The sequence below is a fragment of the Salvelinus fontinalis genome, chromosome 34 (genome assembly GCF_029448725.1).
Source record: "Salvelinus fontinalis isolate EN_2023a chromosome 34, ASM2944872v1, whole genome shotgun sequence".
Classification (NCBI taxonomy): domain Eukaryota; kingdom Metazoa; phylum Chordata; class Actinopteri; order Salmoniformes; family Salmonidae; genus Salvelinus; species Salvelinus fontinalis.
In genome coordinates, this window is record NC_074698.1 from 13,192,955 (window position 1) to 13,214,145 (window position 21,191).

Sequence of the window (21,191 nt, forward strand, 5' to 3'; positions counted from 1 at the left end):
TAAACAGTGTCCGAACAGAACACCATGTGCTAGCTTACTAGTTAGCTTGCTGCCTGCTGTGTTCCGGAGAAAACTGTGCCTGACAGGCGGGGGCGAAGGACACTGTCTACCGGTCACCCCCGCCTCCCGCTAGCAGAGCAGATGGGAGGCTAGGGTGACAGCATGTGCTAGCTAGCTTTCTAGTTAGCAACACTGTGTGCTAGCTTGCTAGTTAGTTAGCGCACAGTGTTGCGCTTGCCTCCTGTCTGCTGTGTACTGGAGAAAACTGTGTCCGACAGGCGGGGGCGAAGGACACTGTCTACAGCACAGCGTACGGGAGGCTAGGGCGACACCGTGTGCTAGCTAACTAGCAAACGTAATAGTTAGCAACACCGTGTGCTAGCTTGCTAGTTAGCTAGCACACGGTGTCGCCCTCGCCTCCCACCTGCTGTGTACCGGAGTCCTCCTTAGGACTTGCTGGCTAGCACACAGTGTCCTTCACTTCCGCATCCCGAACACCTGCCCTCGCTTTCGTCAACAGAACTGCAGGAAAACAGTGCCCGCTGTCTACCACTGTTGTATGGCTAGCTAGCTACCATTGTCGCCCCCCCCCGCCCCTTCTTCTGTGGGGTTTATCGGCAGCTGGTATCCAACGTTATTGTGCATTAACGCCACCTACTGTATTGGAGCGTCCCTGCCTCCCGCCTGTCCTAACTTAAAAATGGACCAATAAAAGTATAGAGAGGAGTTCCTGTAGATTCAGGAATGCCCACATGCAGGAACGCCCCCACACTGTGGGCTGCAATTGCACCCTTCTAAATACCACCTTCCCACTTGTATTTGAACGCAGGATCTGAGCACCCGCCCCCTCATGAATAATTCAGCAGCCCCTCGCGCCTCATGCTACTGTATGAGAGCGTTTTCAACACACACAAACATCTTCGTAGCAATGTTTGGTTCTTCTCATGCTGTCGCGTAATGAAATAGTTATTTTTTCTTTACTGGGTGGTTATTATTGGCGGCAAATTGAGCGCAATTCCGAATTTTTTTCCTTCCTCAAAACCTGGAGTAGGAGGTACCTCAGTGGGAGAAGGACGGAACGATCGAATACGTCGAATCTTTACGCACGCTCGCTCGAAAAGTCTGTGTTGTGGTCCAGCTGCTTACTGGAAATCTTGCTGAAACGTTAGCTAGCCGTTGCACTGACGTTTACATACGAACTGACACGGGTTTAATGGTCAGTGGGACGTTCTTGCCTCGGCTTATTTGACAGTGGAGGAGGTGAAATAAAATCAAGGTACGTAACAGCGAATGACAATTATAAGGTAATCTTACATTTGAAACACGAAATTCGAATGAGTTGGCTGAATAACGTTAGTCCTAGCCAAATAATGTGATGTTCTTTAGCGTTCGGTGTCTTCTGTGCTGCACTGTCTTAGCTAGCGCTTGCTATATATCCGCATCGCAGAGTCCCAAGCATCTATTGTATTGCAGGTAGCTAGCAAACTAACATAGTTAGCATTCGCTATTTGACAACCATGTTCTTTTCGAACATGTTTTTTACTGTAGTTATATTTAGTTGGACTACCTAAAGCCACACAGTGAACAATGTGGTCATTCAGTTACACAAAGAAACCCCTTTTGTGTATTTCTTATTGACGAATATCCCATCGCCATACGCCTCAAACTGGCTTACTGGACATCTTTGAAGTTAGAATGACAGCTACCCCCCCGGCTAACGTTAGTTAAATAGAGAAGCTGTGTAACGTTATTAAGAGTCATTATACCCTTGATGAATTATACCATGGCATTTGCTGAATTACTTTGTAAACCAAATGTATAAATTATTAATTTCTGTGCATTCAATGTCCTAGCACCAGTTTACTTTAAAATGCATGGAGGTTGTGAATGCATTACTGCCATGATGGGTTGTGTGTTAATTATATTTCCAGTGGTGACAGAACTGTTTCCCAAAAGCATCTTAAAAGAGATATGTAAAAATAATAATAATCTTCATAATCTCTAGCACCAGACCAACATCAACATATGTCAAATGGCGTGTTTCTATGTTTTCTTGATGTTCGGGTGGTGCTGGAGATTATGAAGTTGAACAATTTAGTAATGGCCCTTTAAGGCTAAATTCGTCGTTAGAACCTTCGTAGGAGCATAGTTAAATCTCTGAGTTGTTTCCCAAAACCTTCCTTAATAACGTTGCGCTTCAAAACGATTAATCTAACATGCTGACCAGACCGCATGTGTGTCTGCGCTATCGCGCGCATGTTTATTTTGTCCATTAAACATTTATGGCAATTTAGAAAGCCTATGTAAATTACGATCGACAGAACGGCCTTAAAAAAAAAATGACTGCCGTTTTGGGCTCTAAAATTTGTTTGATCTCCATTGTGAAATCTTTTATATTTTGCTCTAAATCGAGATATTAAATATTGATCCATTCTAACTACTACATTTGTGGTCACACAGGACCACGTGCTGACACAGAACTATTACGGACTGGCAGGCCAAAGGGAGGCTCACACCCTCATGCATGCACTTTGCATGTGCACCCAGCAGCGTTGGGTTGACTCTCTCAGGCAGGATGAAATCGACTACATCGGCCATGATCCTTTGCTAGTTACTGCCACTTTCACCATGATCCTTCGCGTTTTTTTTGTTGCCATTCAGCCCAATTCAGCAGTCTGGCGCACTTAAAATTCAAGTACTTCTGGCTTCATGCGTCATCGGGAGTTTTGCATAGCAATACACGGATGATGTCAGCTCTTACTATCTACTGGTTTTAATGTCTATGCAAATGATTGACAGGTGGAATGCACGCTCAACAGTGAATTCACCTGCGCACATGCTTGATGGCTTGACCGTGTGAATAGACCTAGCAGCTGAGAATGCTTCAGTAGGCTACTGTACAATCATTCTTTGACGTTCAGTGATCAATTATTCACTCAAACGACTCTGCGACCTCCTTTATTCCCAAAACTTTTCCTCAATCACTCGTCACAACTTTTCCTCAATCACTCCTCAATCTTTCTTGAAGTGACCGTTATGGATAGGCTACCTACAGTAGAGTAGTCCATGGACACTGACACAGGGACCCACTATTTGGGTTTGTTTACTTATTCTGCTAATCCCGTTTCCTAACAGCAGTCTTCAAACAGCATGGTCAAAATGAGCTAGCCTAAAATCAATAAGATGAGGTGAGTTTGTATTTTGGGTGAACCATCCCTCTAAACATATTAAGCCCCCTTTCTCCTACTTATAAACATTGTTGGGTCATGAATCAAATCCTGTCAGACAGCCTACTGGCTAGGCTATTTTAACTAAAACACAACCCAGATTAAATAATCACAGTTGGCCAGTGCCTCCAGGGTGAGATTTCTTTATGACTGACATGTAGCAATTTCTTTGTAACTTTCATTTACATGCCGGAGGGCAGCTGTGGAAAAGTGATTAGGGAAATTGCTGTGCAGTCTGGGTTCTAGGGTTGGGGGCTTTATCAAGGTACTTCACAGAAATAGAGCCAGCTGCAACAGCAGACATCAGCAATGATGAAATTGTCCCAGATTGGGCTGTCTGTTGAGGAAATAACAAAATCATAATTATGTTCAGTCAATTGATTTACCGGCAGGAGTGGCTGCTTGGCTCTTTATGATGAATGAGTATGGAAGGGCCTTAGCAAAACAACAGTGAACTGGGACCCCACTAGACCAAGTGAAAGGTTTTATGACATTGACTTACTTTTATTAATTCTACCTTTTTAACATGCAATGAGTGAAAATATTTTGTACGGGCTGCTGGGGGAAGCCAATTAGATCTGACCTAGAATAAATGTGACTTTGGCAAGTAACCTACTTCCAGCAGTCCTGAGCAGTGTAATTTCTCGAAGGTGCTAGTCTTGATGCCATAGGCCTACTTGTATACGGGAAAACAGGGTAAAAAATATATATATATAAAATAAAGAAAATAAAGTCTTTATTTTATATATATATATTTTTTACCCTGTTTTCTCCTCAATTTTGTGGTTTCCAATTGGTATTTACAGTCTTGTCTCATCGCTGTAACTCCCGTACGGACTCGGGAGAGGCGAAACACAACCCAACCAACCCAACTGCTTCTTGACACAATGCCCACTTAACCCGGAAGCCAGCCGCACCAATGTGTCGAAGGAAACGTCGTGCACCTGGCAACTGTGTCAGCGTGCACTGCGCCCGGCCCCCCACAGGAGTCGCTAGTGCGCGATGGGACAAGGTGTGCCGCCCCATGGGTCTCCCGGTCGCAGCTGGCTGACAGAGCCTGGACTCTAACCAGGATCTCTAGTGGCACAGCCTGAGACAACTGCACCACTCTGGAGGCCCTCCTACTTGTATACTTACAGGTTTACAAGGTTACCTTAGTTATGTTGAATATACAACATCTTAATTATTTTTTTCTAAGCTTATTGCTCTAATAAGCTCTTCTGACTGAGGTTAAATGGGGTTTCCTTAAATGTCTGAAGAGAATGCAGTCTCAGGAACACCTCTCCTGTGAAGAGTGCACTACCACTAACACCTGGCTGCTACCAAGATATACCGCTATGATGGGAAAGTAAAGTCAACACAACTAAGAATGTTGTGCCAAGCAATTTAATGCATCGTTTTAAAAATGTCTGAAACCATTTTCCAGTAGAATGTTATGAAACAATGTAAGATTGATTTAGATGTTTTTAATACCTCCGATGCAGCCCAATCATTTAGCCTAGTAGAGTATTTGATTGATAAATAGCTTCTTTGCACAACATTATTAAGGGGGGAAATGTTATGGATTTGTTCTGGCTTCGTTTAGGTGAACCTTGATTATTAAAAACAGTCACACAGTGTTGTCTGTCTGCAGTCAGATATGTACATTTATGTCTGTGCCTGGTGAGCTGCTGACTCTCGCATGTAGTAAATCCCCATAACTGCCACACCTCCAAAGCTTAGAGGAAAACCTGAGCTGCTGCCATGCCTTTACTGCAGGGTCATTAAAGGCCATGCCATGAAGTGAAGCTGCATTCACTAACACCATCTCAATTCATCCCTTTGCTCCCAAGCCTCCCACTTCAGGTTTATCTTACTGGCTGCCTGTTTGTTAGACTCACGCACACCTTTCTCCCTTTGCTTTGATTGGGGTGCGATTATCAATGGTCACAGCTGTTTCACCTTTTGGTGTTTGCTGCAGCGAAAAGATGGTTGAGAATCTGACATGCAAGTAGATTTTCCTCTTGAGTCACATTTGGAGATGGCATATTGCTGTGCTCAGCGCAGTATGACGGACTGTATGTTCGAGCAGCAGGTTTGGCTTGTCCTACTCTTCCGAAATGGGCTTTCAATATGTTTGGCTGAATACTGTTATAGGACAGTCTTTTTCAGATGTTTTCCCATTTATGTCATTTATTACAGAATGTTATTACAGAATTGGGTGCCTATGCATCCAAACTATGGAAAGGCGATAGACGTCTCTCCTTAAAAATGTTTGTGTGGAATCACAACAAAGGGATTGCAACTGACTGTAACCATCAACATAACCTAAAGAGGTCCTTCAAGTTCAAAAAGCAGCAAAGTTGTTGTAAGTGACTGTTTTTTTGTAGTTGAATCCAGGCCAACTTGTGAGAGCCTGACCCCCTGACTCTCAATTACCCACAACCTCTTACAGGTGGGCTCTCTCTGCTGTCGCCTGGCTCTTATCTCCATGCCCAACTTTACTTTTTACAGGACACAATTCAGCTGGCCCCATAGACAGAGTAGGAGGGGGGAGGTTTTAGGCATCTGGCACTTTTTCTCTCTCTGGTCTAGGGCTATGCAGCATGCATTCCTGTGGGCTAGATTTAATTGTCAGTGCCACTCAACTAGTGCTAATAATAAGGAGACAAACGAGGAGGCTTAAAGTTCCTGTTGAGACCACACATCAGGGTCAGTAATGCTTTGTTTGCTTTGGCTGTGTGTGTGTGTGTGTGCGCGCATGTCTTCCGTTTTTTTGTTTCTTTTATGTGGGCCAACGTCGATCTGGTTCCAAGATACCAACAGACAAGACTTTTGGTTACAATGGCGTATTATTTCCTGATATCGAATCCTGAGTCACCATCCTGAGGAGAGAGAGAGAATGTTTGGATTATTTGGGGTTACTAAAGCACAGACCAATACCCCTCCCTTATAATAATATCATAAGAACTGGCCCTAGTCAACCAAACTCGGTTTCTTGTTTCAATTGCCAAAGATTTTTATGTTGCCACACAGTCAAGGTGGCATTTCTCAGTAGTAGAGATGACCAGGGACGTTCTCTTGATAAGCGCGTGAATTGGAAAATTTTCTGTCCTGCTAAACATTCAAAATGTAAAGAGTACTTTTGGGTGTCAGGGAAAATGTATGGAGTAAAAAGTACAATTTTCTTTAGGAATGTAGTGAAGTAAAAGTTGTCAACATTTTACTTGGGGGTCATGTTGTGGATTTCAAGAGAATGCTGAGTTACCTTGCATGTTGACATATAAGTGGTTCCATTGTATCCTCTCCTTCCTCAGTAAGCAATATCAAAACAACTTGATTTGAAGAAGTGTTGACTTGCACCATAAGAGCTCAGCTGAATGATGGGGGGAAATAATTCAGCTAGCGTCAGACAACCAAGTCTCTGGTGCAGTGCAATTTTGTTTTTAGCAAGAGTGAAATAAATACATCCCTCTATTTATTTTTCTCTTCCACAGCAGTTTAATTTAAATGGACCACTGAACAATACTGTCTACACTACAGCAAGCAATGTGTCACCTGCTTTCAGAGGGGAAAAACAGCTGTGAATGCAGCTGTTTTCACTGGACCGCAGCCTTTGCCTAATGGAATGGATTTGTAAATTCTCATAAATGTTATCAGTGAGGGATGACAGCAGTCACTCCAGGAAGCGGCCCTTGTCACCTCTCATCATCAGGAGGCCAGTGTGATTCAACCATGTTGAGGTGACAAGACTGCCGGCTCCATCATGGAATTAGCCTAATTTACATCAGCTCAAACGTTCACATCTTTCAGTTTCACAAATAATCTGTTTGCTTATATTCTACTTTTTGAGACCAATTTCATCCAAGTTTCCTCATTAACAAAGCCATAATTGTTCTCCTTTTGTCTTTTTCCCATGTTAAAATTAAGCCGACTCAAGCTCAGGATTAGAACAAAAATAAACGGTATTGTCATCTGGCATATGTTGCACCTAGTACTGCAGGTAGACTGAAGAGGAGTATCTTACAGATCCTTTCTGGCAACCTCACCCCCAGGTTTATTCAGTCTCCAGCTCAGACTTCCAGGACTCCACTGAAGTCCCCGTACATGTCGTCTCCAATGGAGCGTGCCACCAGGGCCTTCTGATCCGATCAGATGGCTGTTTTGACACCATTCCTCCCTTTTCTATTCCCCTCTGAGGCCATCATCTCGTTCCCGCCATTCATGCATTGGTGCCACCTCGTCTTCAGAGACCTCGTACATATACTGAACAAAGATATGATTGCAACAATTTCAATGATTTTACAGAGTTAGTTCATATAAGGAAATCAGTCATTTGAAATACTATACATGTACATGTAGACTTGGGGTGGAAGCAGTTCAGGAGCCTTTTGGAAGAGGTGTTGTCGTGCCCTCTTCGACTGTGTTGGTATGTTTGGACCATGATAGATCCTTAGTGATGTGGACACCGAGGAACTTGAAGCTCTCCACGGTCAAGACTGTTGTATCAACATGACTACTTCCTCTCTGATTTAAAAAAATTTCATTAGAGAATGACATCCTAGCTCAAGTCCTGCGTTTTCTCACACCAGAAAGAAATGGCTAATATGACTATGTCTCTAATAATATCTCAAGCTAATCTGGCTCCTGCTTGTGAGTAACGAATGACTGAGGGTACTGTTTCTTAGCTCAATTGCAGCCACTGTTTCAATAGACATGGTCCTGCAGATCCACCATCTGAACTCAATACAAAGGAGTCTGAGGGAAGAACAAAAGGGACAGGTCTTAAATTGTCGTCATCGGTCTTTCTAAGTTGTTACATTGGACAGTTCCCTCCATTTTTCTTTTACCAGACATATTGCTTTCACCTATGAGCACATTTGCCCGAGGGGGTACAGATTGTGATTTGCATGGTGGTTGGCATTGACATATTTGAATATGTCGCTTGACCAGATAGGCTATGTTGGATATTATTAAAAAAATTCCTGGAGTGCATAGAATTTGCTTCTAGGTGTATATTGGCCTAGCCTACATTTGAACTGAAGCACTTCAGTGCCTTCCTTTCCCCCTGCACTTGAAAATACAGCCTCTCCATGGCTCGGAATTACTTCCATTTGAAAAGCTGATTTATAGATAATCTGTCATTGATTTCATAACATCATGCACCGGGTAAGGCTGTGTGTGTGCGCACATTTTATGTGTTTTTTTATTTTTTGAGGCTACTCAGACGCTCCGCTTCCTGGTAGAACCAATCAAGACTGACCATTAAAGAGCAATTTCTCACAATGCAGTGCATTCATGTATCTGGAGGCTACAGTAATCTGTGATGATTGGTCGTACTCAGTATGAGAACACAATCAGTTTTGAATGCTGTTCTAGAGAAGCATCTAATCCAATAGCCTATTTCTCTTTTGGGTGTAAGTTTCAACCTCTAATATCTCCATTTGTAAATATGTTCTCCAAATGGGTAATTATGAGCTCATGTATTGATTCTTTCATCTGCACCTCTCTAATTCTCTCTGACGAATAGGCCTGAACAGCAAGCATTTAGCCCATGTTTGTTGGTGTTTGCGGTCTTCGAAATCTGAGCTTTTCGACCTTCACCCACCTTTACATCCCCTTCAACCTTCTCCTGAAGTAACAAAATAAAAAACACTCCTCAAGACGGCCATGGTTTATTTTCCCCTCCAGTTTTATAGAGTAGAACCTGAATATCTGTTTTCAAATCAAATTGTATTGGTCGCGAACACATATTTTGCATATGTTATTGCAGGTGCGGCGAAATGCTTATGAGTCTAGCTCCAACAGTGAAGTAATATCTAACAATACAATACACACCGTTTCAAAACACTGGCTGGAATATAAATATACTCTTTCCATGACTTAGACTGACCAGGTGAATCCAGGTGAAAGCTATGGTCCCTTTATTGATGTCACCTGTTAAATCCACTTAAATCCGTGTAGATGAAGGGGAGGAGACGGGTTAAAGAAGGATTTTTAAGCCTTGAGACATTTGAGACATGGATTGTGTATATGTGCCATTCAGAAGGTGAATGGGCAAGACAAAAGATTTAAGTGCTTTTGAAAGGGGTTCAGTAGTAAGTGCCAGGCACCCGGGTTTGAATGTGTCAAGAATTGCAATGCTGCTGGATTTTTCACACTCAACCGTTTCCGTGTGTATCAAGAATGGTCCACCACCCAAAGGACATCCAGCCAACTTGACACAACTGTGGGAAACGTTAGTCTACATGGCTAGCATCCCTGTGAACCGCTTTCGACACCTTGTAGAGTCCATGCCTCAATGAATTATGGCTGTTCTGAGGGCAAAAGGGGTTGCCACTCAATATTAGGATGGTGTTCCTAATGTTTTGTACACTCAGTGTATACAGTTGAAGTCGGAAGTTTACATTCACCTTAGCCAAATACATTTAAACTCAGTTTTTCCACAAATCCTGACATTTAATCCTAGTAAAAATTCCATGTCTTATGTCAGTTAGGATCACCACTTTATTTTAAGAATGTGAAATGTCAGAATAATAGTAGAGATAATGATTTATTTCAGCTTTTATTTCTTTCATCACATTCCCAGTGGGTCAGAAGTTTACATACACTCAATTAGTATTTGGTAGCATTGCCTTTAGATTGTTGGGTGAATTTTGGCCCATTCCTCCTGGTCGAGCTGGTGTAACTGAGTCAGGTTGTAGGCCTCCTTGCTTGCACATGCTTTTTCAGTTCTGCCCACACATTTTCTATAGGATTGAGGTCAGGGCTTTGTGATGGCCACTCCAATACCTTGATTTTGTTGTCCTTAAGCCATTTTGCCACAACTTTGGAAGTATGCTTGGGGTCATTGTCCATTTGGAAGACCCATTTGCGACCAAGCTTTAACTTCCTGACTGATGTCTTGAGATGTTGCTTCAATATATCCACATAATTTTCCTTCCTCATGTTGCCATCTATTTTGTGAAGTGCACCAGTCCCTCCTGCAGCAAAGCACCCCACAACATGATGCTGCCACCCCCGTGCTTCACGGTTGGGATGGTGTTCTTCAGCTTGCAAGCATCCCCCTTTTTCCTCCAAACATAACGATGGTCATTTTGGCCAAAGAGTTCTATTTTTGTTTCATCAAACCAGAGGACATTTCTCCAAAAAGTACGATCTTTGTCCCCATGTGCAGTTTCAAACCGTAGTCTGGCTTTTTTTATGGAGGTTTTGGAGCAGTGGCTTCTTCCTTGCTGAGCGGCCTTTCAAGTTATGTCGATTATAGGACTCGTTTTACTGTGGCTATAGATACTTTTTTACTCGTTTCCTCCAGCATCTTCACAAGGTCCTTTGCTGTTCTGGGATTGATTTGCATTTTTCACACCAAAGTACATTCGTCTCTAGGAGACAGAACGCATCTCCTTCCTAAGCAGTATGACAGCTGCGTGGTCCCATGGTGTTTATACTTGCGTGCTATTGTTTGTACAGATGAACGTGGTACCTTCGGGCGTTTGGAAATTGCTCCCAAGGATGAACCAGACTTGTGGAGGTCTTGGCTGATTTCTTTTGATTTTCCCATGATGTCAAGCAAAGAGGCACTGAGTTTGAAGGTAGGCCTTGAAATACATCCACAGGTACACCTCCAATTGACTCAAATGATGTCAATTAGCCTATCAGAAGCTTCTAAAGCCATGACATAATTTCTGGAATTTTCCGAGCTGTTTAAAGGCACAATCAACTTACTGTATGTTAACTTCTGACCCACTGGAATTGTGATACAGTGAAATATTCTGTCTGTAAACAATTTGTGTCATGCACAAAGTAGATGTCCTAACCAACATGCCAAAACTATAGTTTGTTAAACAAGAAATTTTTGGAGTGGTTGAAAAACGAGTTTTAATGACTCCAACCTAAGTGTATGTAAACTTCCGACTTCAACTGTATGTAGATAATGGTGTGTATGGACAGTATATGAGTAGAAAAGGTGTGTACGGCAGTAGTTATATAGGATGAGTGTTTTACCACTAGACATCTGTTTCCTTTTGCAGATAATCAGAAACTGATATGATCCCCAAACAGACAGCTGTTATAGTTTTCGGTAGCACCGTCCGGGTATCTGCTTTGTTGGTCCCCTGCAGGATTGAGTTGTATAGAGCAGGGCAGGACGATACGTCTCTATATTACAGAATACGCTGCACTATGCTAGACACAGTGCACACATGGGATTCTTGTCTGTTCCATGAAGGAAAACCATATCATAGTGCTGAAGACTGGATAGAGATAAAATGTCTTCAAATCAGGTTCATTGAGTGGATGCGCCACCAAGCCATCCTGTTTTAAGGTTTAATGCCTCACATGGGCATGGAACCTAATTGCTTTATACGGCGGCCTTGCGAAAGCGGACACCACTTTTAGCCCATTACCCTGCATAAAATGGATGATTTTGCCTCCTTTCTTTTCTCCCACATCTACATAATGTGACCATTTGTGCGTTGTGCTAGGAGATGGCCTTTTGTTATGCATTAGGCTAACACAGTGCTATTGCTACCTCTGATTGTGTCCATATACACTGGTAACCCACAGTGACCACTGCTCCCCATTCCCTGCCCTCATTACAGAGGTAATATAATCAGCCTCTGTCCCCTGAGCACACAGCCTTCCATACGTTTCTCATCAGCTCATTCCCACCAAGCCTTCCATAATCCTCCAGTGATCATTGACTTTGAACTACCTCCAACGAGCCCATGTGATCAGCACGGTCCTGTTTATTATGCAGGTTTATGGGGGAGTGAGCTCCACCATGTCCCCATTCTGTCGCTTCCGCTGGAGACGGGGAAGGAAAAAAGGAGACAATCTACTGAAATTCAGAGTAGAGGGAGGATCTGGGCTCTTTCAGAAGCCTTTGTTTTTTATTGCTGCATTTCTCTCTTAATACCATCTATACCTAACACTAGATTACAGAAGAGTGGTGGTTTTAATCTAGGCTATATAACTGCTATTGCTAACGTATGTAGCGTCTCCACCGTTTGTCTATATGAACGGAGGAAAGCCAGCCAGTATCTCCTACTGGTGGAGTGGAGCAGTGACCTCCCACTGTGGGGCTGGTGGATTCCTGCACCCTGCTGGATCATTAATGAGATTGTAGCAGAGAAAGGGCAGTGACAGGGAGGGGGCCAACATACAATACCCAGACAGAGAGACAGAACAGAGAGTGACAGAGAGAAGACTGGCAAATATGGACTGAAAAGAATGGGAGAGGGGTTAGGAGGGAGAGAGTAAAAAGAAAACAGTCCCAAAAAACATGGTGGAGGAGATGGAGAGCTTAGTGCTGTAATGGAGGTTCATGGGCTGAGTTACAATTGGCCTACACTACATGGCTCTTTAAACAGTGGAGACTTCTCCTCCATAGACTGCAGGCAGGTCTGACCACAGCCAGCCCCATAGGCAGAACACTATCTTAAAGTATTCACCAGGTGTTTATACAAGAAGACACCCTTCTGTGTGTCACCTGTTTCTGCTTTAGGGTGTGGCCCTCCTACAATAGGAGACAAATATAGACAAATATAGGCTTTGCCCTCTGTTTACTCTACCTGTTCCTAAAACCGGCTTCTGGTGCACTGCACAAAGAGGCCTATGTTGTCCTTCTACTGTTTACGTAACAGCTGCTACTTTTATCAGTAATTTATTCCCTGTAATAGCCTATAGCCTACTTTGAAAGAAATCATACAGATTTCAAAGAAATATATATATTATTAATTAAATAAATAAAATTGGGGTGCAAAAAAAAAACATGGACGGTTTTGGTCCGTGGGCCGCCTGCTGCCGATCTCTGGTAGAGATAGGCATACACCTGCTGCCATTTCAATGTGACATAAAAGGAAGCTAGATAGTGGATCATCATGACATCGCTGTTAGTCTGAGGGAGGCTCACATCTGGAGTTCCTCCTGTTATCACAATCAGGGATCTCACCTGGGACTGCAACTCGGATGGATGGATGGAGATTGCTGCCAGGCAGATGTGAAACTCCAGCAGGTTCGTCCCAATCCAGAAAGAGCTACAGCAGCAGTGTAATGCATGACCACGATGAGAGCTCTCGGATTCTTGTCTCTCAGCCTGGTGGGATGATGGCAATGGCTTTAGGAATCAGCCCTGAATCACCCTTCATTCATCTCCAGGGTGGTTTTCGATAATTTCTCAATCAACTGGCCCGCGGCCGGTCTGCCCAATCAGCTCTGAATCACCAGGTTTTGTAGCTCTGGGATACAGAGTGCCACTGGTGCATTTCCTTCTCTTCTGGATCAATATACTGTTGTTATGAAAGTTACCTCCAATGAATATCCTGCTTGTATTTATCAGATCCTGGTCTTGGAGGCCTGAGGCTGAGCTTAAGATGTAGGTCAGCAGCATCAGCATTACAGTTTGAAGAGATATTTTCCCAAGACATGAAACCATTATGTAAATGAGGTATGGTCAATTCATCTGAAACAGCAAAAATTAAAGCAGGAAGCACCAGTGACTTGGTCTATAAAAAAATGGTCAGATGAAGCAGATGCTAAACTACAGGACTGTTTTGCTATCACAGACTGGAACATGTTCTGGGATTCTTCTGATGACATTGAGGAATACACCACATCAGTCACTGGCTTTATCAATAAGTGCATTGAGGACGTCGTCCCCACAGTGACTGTATGTACATACACCAACCAGAAGCCATGGATTACAGGCAACATTTGCACTGAGCCAAAGGGTAGAGCTGCCGCTTTCAAGGTGCGGGACTCTAACCCGGAAGCTTACAAGAAATCCCGCTATGCCCTGCGACAAACCATCAAACAGGAAACGCGTCAATACGGGGCTAAGATTGAATCATACTACACCGGCTCCGACGCTCGTCGGATGTGGCAGGGCTTGCAAATTATTACAGACTACAAAGGGAAGCACAGCCGCGAGCTGCCCAGTGACACGAGCCTACCAGACGAGCTAAATCACTTCTATGCTCGCTTCGTGGCAAGCAACACTGAGGCATGCATGAGCGCATCAGCTGTTCCGGACGACTGTGTGATCGCTCTCCGTAGCCGACGTGAGTAAGACGTTTAAACAGGTCAACATACACAAGGCTGCGGGGCCAGACGGATTACCAGGACGTGTGCTCCGGGCATGTGCTGACCAACTGGCAGGTGTCTTCACTGACATTTTCAACATGTCCCTGATTGAGTCTGTAATACCAACATGCTTCAAGCAGACCACCATAGTCCCTGTGCCCAAGAACAGAAAGGCAACCTGCCTAAATGACTACAGACCCGTAGCACTCACGTCTGTAGCCATGAAGTGCTTTGAAAGGCTGGTAATGGCTCACATCAACACCATAATCCCAGAAACCCTAGACCCACTCCAATTTGCATACCGCCCAAACAGATCCACAGATGATGCAATCTCTATTGCACACCACACTGCCCTTTCCCACCTGGACAAAAGGAACACCTATGTGAGAATGCTATTCATTGACTACAGCTTAACTTTCAACACCATAGTACCCTCAAAGCTCATCACTAAGCTAAGGAACCTGGGACTAAACACCTCCCTCTGCGACTGGATCCTGGACTTCCTGACGGGCCGCACCCAGGTGGTGAGGGTTTGTAGCAACACATCTGCCACACTGATCCTCAACACTGGAGCTCCCCAGGGGTGCGTGCTCAGTCCCCTCATGTACTCCCTGTTCAGCCACGACTGCATGGCCAGGCACGACTCCAACACCATCATTAAGTTTGCAGATGACACGACAGTGGTAGGCCTGATCACCGAAAACGACGAGACAGCCTATAGGGAGGTCGGAGACCTGGCCGGGTGGTGCCAGAATAACAACCTATCCCTCAACGTAACCAAGACTAAGGAGATGATTGTGGACTACAGGAAAAGGAGCACCGAGCACGTCCCCATTCTCATCGACGGGGCTGTAGTGGAGCAGGTTGAGAGCTTCAAATTCCTTGGTGTCCACATCAACAACAAACTAGAATGGTCCAAACACACCAAGACAGTCGTGAAGAGGGCACGACAAAGCCTATTCCCCCTCAGGAAACTAAAAAGATTTGGCATGGGTCCTGAGATCCTCAAAAGGTTCTACAGCTGCAACATCGAGAGCATCCTGACCGGTTGCATCACTGCCTGGTACGGCAATTGCTCGGCATCTGACCGCAGGGCACTTCAGAGGGTAGTGCGTACGGCCCAATACATCACTGGGGAAAAGCTGCCTGCCATCCAGGACCTCTACACCAGGCGGTGTCAGAGGAAGGCCCTAAAAAATTGTCAAAGACCCCAGCCACAGACTGTTCTCTCTACTACCGCATGGCAAGCAGTACCGTAGTGCCAAGTCTAGGACAAAAAGGCTTTTACTTTTACCCCCAAGTCATAAGACTTCTGAACAGGTAACCAATGGTTACCTGGACTATTTACATTGTGTGCCCCCCCAACCCCTCTTTTACACTGTTGCTACTCTCTGTTTATCTTATATGCATAGTCACTTTAACCATACATCCATGTACATACTACCTCAATTGGCCCGACCAACCAGTTCTCCCGCACATTGGCTAACTGGGCTATCTGCATTGTGTCCCACCTCCCGCCAACCCCTCCTTTTACGCTACTGCTACTCTGTTCATCATATATGCATAGTCACTTTAGCCATACCTACATGTACATACTACCTCCAATAAGCCTGACTAACCGGTGTCTGTATATAGCCTTGCTACTCTTTTTTTCAAATTTATTTTTACTGTTTTTTTTTTTCTTTACTTACCTACACACACACACCTTTTTTTCGCACTATTGGTTAGAGCCTGTAAGTAAGCATTTCACTGTTGTATTCGGCGCATGTGACAAATAAAATTGTATTTATTTGACCAATCAGGACCTGAATATGACTGCACTTCACAATTTAACACGTTCATCAATTTTTTACGTGGTTATTACACATTGATTACACTCACTCGTATTTCATATGTCACAACGATTCATCGATACGTATGCTATGATGCTGGTAAAGTTGTCTCACATACCTAAAGTGCTGGTCCCAAAAAATAAGCTAGCTAGCTCATGGATGCAAACAATGTTCTTCCCCAAAAACATAGCAAAATGATCTGTTTCAGTAGCTATAGTTAGCTAGCTAACTATATATCTAGGTGTCATCATCTAAAATAACCCTAATTTATAAGACTGTTCTCATTTGATTAATGGTGGTCGGACCCATCTATGTGAAGCTAACCACAATAAGGATTAGCCACATTAGTGGACTTTGCGGTTAGCCTTCAAAATAGAAGTATGGTATAATTTGCTGTGATATACTTACAGAGCTCAATGCAACTTTAATCAGAGGCCTTTATCACATTCATCACTCTTCTTGCTCACTGTTGTCTCGATTACTGTTTGTTATGCTTACTTTCAATCAGCTAGGCCCATTTTCTATCATTGTCACACTCCCTGTTAAATTTGTCCACAAAGCTTGGAATGAAATAATTGCTCACATAAAGCTGACTGAAAGCAGTTTAGATGGGAACATTTGTCTGTGGTTTTTCAGGTCTGTATTTACAGTTTCTAAAGGGTCTCTTGGAAGACCAAGCCCTCTCAGGCACTTAAGACCTATAGATACCATGCGCAGACCTGTAGGATGAGTCATACAGTGGATTTTTTGTGTGTGTGTGTGAGTGAATGTAGGACTGTCTATTGTCTACATAAGTGCAGGAAACACTGCCTGATAAGTAAGAAAGATAAATTAATAACCTGGGCCAAACCATGCCCCCGCACTCCACAGTGAGAGAAATCATAATGTTCCTACCCATGTCGGTTTCCTGGAATCTGTTTATAAAACAACCTGCTCCCTGTCTCTCTTTAACTCCTCTACCCTCCTCTCATTTCCTCACCATCCTCTCTTCCTCCTCCTCCTTGTGGGCTGACAGTAATGGAGAGAGGCAGTCACTCTGGTTTAAAACCACCTCCAAACAGAGAGATGGGGATGAAATGAATATTAGAGGAGAAGGAGAGGTAGACAGAGAGGACACCACCGGTCACAGGCTGATCCTTCTGCCTGGACTGGAATCAGTAGGGTAATAGCCAGAAGGGACCTGGAAGACACCAGCATGGAGCCGCTGCAGCCTGTACTGGAATTGATCTCCCAATTTATTTAATCTCTGCTTTATGGTGCTGGCTATATCAACCCTGGGTGAATTTGCTGATTCTGCAGCGTGCTCAATTCATCAACACTGTAGTCAAACAGCTGACCAATCTCTGATACGAAGACGTATTAGTGTTTATCTGTCTTTGCCAGACCGCATTGAACCTCTTTGATATGACAATACATTAACTTTGAGAGTATGCATTTATCATAACTAGAACAGAGAAACGGAGGGCGCTACCGCAAGCTGTCACTAGGAATCTTTGATGGCTTTCTGTTGTAGGCACAACATATTTTTTGATAATGTGCAAACACCCTTAGGCTTATGTGCGTTATGGGGGTACATTTGTTTTGGCTTTTTCGTAGCTGTGTGTAATGTGTTTTACTGGTACGACAAGAGAAAGACAGACATGCAGTATCTGAAGCCAGCACTATAAACAACACCCTGTTGGCCCTCAGACACATTGCTCCAATAGAAGCAGAGCATAGACATGGCGGGCAGCATATCTTCGTGTGTGTGAGAGTGCACTTTAACAAGATGGTAAACCTGAAGTTTCTTACCAAGGCTTACAAGCAGCATTAGCCCCAGGGCAGATAACAACATCTGGAGTGGCTCAAGTCACCACTCAAAGGCTGCCTTATATTCTCTCTCTCTCTCACAAAACAGTAGCTCATAAGAAGCTCTAGCTATGGTTCTGGTCAGGGGAATCGACAGGCTAACATGAGGCCAGGGCTTTTTCATTTGGTTTTTACTCGCTTCAGGCTACATCCCTAATTTTCTTGGCCATTGTTCTCTGAGCACGAGTGAGGGATTGTTCAGCATTGTACCCAAGGGATTTTAGAGCTTGGTTTAACTCGGAGTCAAAAAATAAAATTATACAGGAGGACAAATGATCTGTTATGAAGGCAGATGGATGGAGCCTTCCAACCAGGCAGACACAGAGGGCCCTGATGATATTCTCTGGCCATACATAATAGCTAGGCCTATTTCCATTGATATGTAAAAGCGGTTTTGTCCTGTTTTGGAACATAGACTAGTATTAGATTAGTATTACTGTTGCTTTGTTCCCTCAGCCACTAGCATTGGGCACAGGCTAAGAAGGCTTAGAGGCGCGATCCTATCATCCCTACTCTCCTCTTGTATGCAGAGATTAGCACACTGACACACATTGGTGGCTTGCCTCGTTTCAGCTATAAGCTCAATCAATGAGGGCTGTTTACCTTGACACACACTCCCCTACGTATTTATTTGGACAGTGAAGCTAAAACATTTTAATTTGGCTCTGTACTCCAGCATTTTGGATTTGAGATCAAATGTTTCATATGAGGCTACAGTACAGAATGGCACCTTTTATGTGAGGGTATTTTCATGTATATCTGTTTTAGAAATATCATAACCTCCTCTGTTATTGTTAATGGTGCGGTTAGCATGTCTTGGGGGTATAATTTTGTGTCTTTCGCACTCATCATTATTCAGGATTCATTCATTTATTTATTGAACCTTTTTTTTAACTAGGCAAGTCCGTTAAGAACAAATTCTTATTTACAATGACGGCCTACCCCGGACAAACCCTAACCTGGATTACGCTGTGACAATTGTGCGCTGCCCTATGGGACTCCTAATCACGGCCGGTTGTGATACAGCCTGGAATCTAACCAGGGTCTGTAGTGACCCCTCTAGCACTGAGATGCAGTGCCTTAGACAGCTGCGGCACTCTGCATTCATGATTATAGCATCCACATTAAGTGTTCAAAAACATATTCTATTCACAAAAAAGTGACTCCAAAATGAACAAACTTCAAATGAATCTAACAAGTTTGTAGAGTCACAAGCTTGATGTAGTCATTGCGTGCTAGGAATATGGGAGCAAATACTAAACTTTCAACTATTTTAATACACATTATAAGTGAATTTGTCCAAATACTTATGACACCTTCAGAAGGTCAAGTGCTTTCATTTGTAAATGGTTAAACAGATATGTATGAAAATACCCTAAAATAGAAGGGGACATTATGTACCCTCATATGAAACATTTGATCTCAAATCCAAAATTAAAGTTTTTGCTTCGCTGTCCAAATAAATACGGAGTGTATCAACAGAAATGAGAGGCACTCAAATATAGAAAATGGGTTGCTGGAGACTGATATTGCAGCTTTCACTCTTGCTGATGTGCAAGTCTGCGCTATCATAGGCCATTTATTTATAGACATATTAGCATAAGATATTTCAGACTTCATGGCTCTTCTCAGAATGGTTTAAACATTAGAATCAAGGCAGATGATGTGATTTATGTGTGCCATTTTGGAGGCATAAATATAAATTGGATTAGGCCTACATTTTCCTCTTAGACAAAATGCAGTTAAACATCATCCTGGACAGAATATTAGAGATAAATGTATCTTCATCTTTATCGGTGTCTCTAGACGTGACACCGGCTCCCATCTTTAAAGCCTTTTCCTCAGGGGCTACAGAAATGTAATTTTCTTCTGAATATCTCTTTCTCTCTCTTCCAATCTCTCTCTCTCTCTTCCGGATGGTGGATTTTGTCCTTGCTAGGGCACAGGGCTCTCCGCAGTTTCAGCACAGCACACGGTGCTGGCTAAAAATACCTCTCCGCCACTCTGGTCCAGCATCCAATCCTCAGCGTGGGAGTGGGAAGAGAGATGGAGGGAGAGAGAAGCGGTAGAGGAGGAGGAGAAGAGGGTGCGATGGAGGGAGGGGGAGTAGGCTGTGTTTCGCTCTGGGTTGCACCGGAATAGAGACACCAAAGCACTTCCAACGCAGGAGCTCCACAGCCTACTCTGCTAAAGCTCTCCTCTCCGTCAGCCAGAAGCTTAGGTCATTATAGATGTGGGAGTGGAGAAGGGATTGGCCACTTCCATGAACAAGTCAGTTTACACTGTGGATGTGATACAGGCTGTTACTTTAGTGCAGCCATGCAATCAAAAGGATGTTCCACACATGCTTTAAAACTAACTTATGGGACTCCCAATCACGGCCGGATGTGATACAGCCTGGATTCGAACTAGGGACTGTAGTGACGCCTCTTGCACTGAGATGCTGTGCCCTGTAGTGACGCCTCTTGCACTGAGATGCTGTGCCTTGTGTGTTTGTTAACTTTTTATGTGTGTTTGTTAGCTATTTAACTGTACTAGAATTATTTCAAAGGACACTAAAATGTTAAATATCGGTTATCAGTATCGTCCAAAAATGTCATATCGGTGCATCACTAGTCAGTCTTTAGGTGCCTTTTGGCAAACTCCAAGCGGTCTGTCATGTGCCTTTTTACTGAGGAGTGGCTTCCGTCTGGCCACTCTACCATAAAGGCCTGATTGGTGGAGTGCTGCAGAGATGGGAGAAACTTCCAGAAGGACAACCATCTCCACAGAGGAACTCTGGAGCTCTGTCAGAGTAACCATAGGGTTCTTGGTCACCTCCCTGACCAAGGCCTTCCCCGATTTGCTCAGTTTGGCTGGGCAGCCAGCTCTAGGAAGAGTCTTGGTGGTTCCAAACTTCTTCCATTTTAAGAATGATGGAGGCCACTGCGTTCTCTGGGATCTTCAATGCTGTAGAAATGTGTTGGTACCCTTCCCCAGATCTGTGCCTCGACACAATCCTGTATCAGAGCTCTACAGGTAATTCCTTCAACCTCATGGCTTGGTTTTTGCTCTGACATGCACTGTCAACTGTGGGACCTTTTTATAGACAGGTGTGTCTTTCCAAATCTTGTCCAATCAATTTAATTTACCACAGGTGGCCTCCAAGCAAGTTGTAGAAACAACTCAATGATGATCAATGGAAACAGGATGTAACTGATCTCAATAACAAAGGGTCTGAATA

General features: G+C 43.7%; 1 protein-coding gene across 4 annotated transcripts in view; it reads left to right on the top strand.

Annotated features, from left to right (window-relative positions):
* The first annotated feature begins 896 nt into the window (after positions 1-896).
* LOC129833175 (protein TANC2-like) overlaps positions 897-21,191 on the top strand; it is a 131,736-nt gene continuing 111,441 nt past the window's right edge. For 3 of the 4 annotated variants that reach the window (XM_055897535.1, XM_055897536.1, XM_055897539.1), the window contains exon 1: positions 898-1,276. The gene's annotated coding sequence lies outside the window, so the exon portion shown is untranslated. Of the gene's footprint in view, positions 1,277-21,191 lie in introns of all 4 variants that reach the window. The other variant, XM_055897537.1, reaches the window with a different exon arrangement.